Below are 1,508 nucleotides of genomic sequence, written 5' to 3' on the forward strand. Positions count from 1 at the left end.
TGGCAGCCCTTCTATCACTGGGTGTGCTGAACACCACTCATCAGTGTTCTCCTCCTACTTCATTTGATTTTTTTTTTTTTTTTTTTTTTTGAGATGGAGTATCACTCTGTCACCCAGGCTGAAGTACAGTGGCATGATCTCGACTCACTGCAACCTCCGCCCCCCAGGTTCAAGCAATTCTCCTGCCTCAGCCTCCCGAGTAGCTGGGATTACAGGCGCCTGCCACTGCGCCTGGCTAATTTTTGTATTTTTAGTAGAGACGGGGTTTCACCATCTTGGTCAGGCTGGTCTTGAACTCTTGACCTCGTGATCCACCTGCCTCGGCCTCCCAAAGTGCTGGGATTACAGGCGTGAGCCACCGCGCCCGGCCTCATTTGATTTTTTTTTTAATAAAATAAGGCATACTGCATATGCTTTTAGAAAAATAATTCCAAGAGTACAGAAGCTTTTAAAGAAGAAGGAAACTCTCTGACCTTATCTATTCCTTGCTTCCTCCACAGTCCCACTCCCCAGAGGTAATCATAGTTAACTGTGGTTTTAGATTTTCTTTTTTTTTTTTTTTTTTTTTGAGACGGAGTCTGGCTCTATCGCCCAGGCTGGAGTGCAGTGGCCGGATCTCAGCTCACTGCAAGCTCCGCCTCCCGGGTTCACGCCATTCTCCTGCCTCAGCCTCCCGAGTAACTGGGACTACAGGCGCCCGCCACCTCACCCGGATAGTTTTTTTGTATTTTTTTTTTTTTTGAGACGGAGTCTCGCGCTGTCGCCCAGGCTGGAGTGCAGTGGCCAGATCTCAGCTCACTGCAAGCTCCGCCTCCCGGGTTCATGCCATTCTCCGGCCTCAGCCTCCCGAGTAGCTGGGACTACAGGCGCTGCCACCTCGCCCGGCTATTTTTTGTATTTCTTAGTAGAGACGGGGTTTCACCGTATTAGCCAGGATGGTCTCGATCTCCTGACCTCGTGATCCGCCCGTCTCGGCCTCCCAAAGTGCTGGGATTACAGGCTTGAGCCACCGCGCCCGGCCACCGATAGATTTTCTTAACTGTGGTTTGGATTTGCATTTTCATTGTCTAGGCTTGTAGAAGCGTATCTATTGATATACGTCTTTCCTCCAAACGCTCCCTTTGTAAAAATCACAAATAGGATCATATGATAGAGCAGGGATTGGAAAACGTTTTCTGTAAACAGACAAATAGTAAATATTTTTGGCTTTTGGGGTCATATGGTCACTGTTCTAACTACTGAACACTCCATTGTAGATGGAAGGCAGCCACTGACAATTTGCAAATGAAAAGATGTTGGCTATGTTCCAATAAAATTCTACTTACAAAACAGGCAGCAGGCTGGATTTGGCCCACAAGTCACAGTTTACCACAATAGAGTACTACAATTTTCTCTCCTCACTTACATATTTTGAACTTCTTTTCCATATCAATCCATGCAGTGACCTCACTCTTTTTTTTTTTGAGACAGAGTCTGGCTCTGTCACCCAGGCTGGAGTGCAGTGGCCG

The sequence above is a fragment of the Papio anubis genome, chromosome 11 (assembly GCF_008728515.1).
Source record: "Papio anubis isolate 15944 chromosome 11, Panubis1.0, whole genome shotgun sequence".
NCBI classification, from domain to species: Eukaryota; Metazoa; Chordata; class Mammalia; order Primates; family Cercopithecidae; genus Papio; species Papio anubis.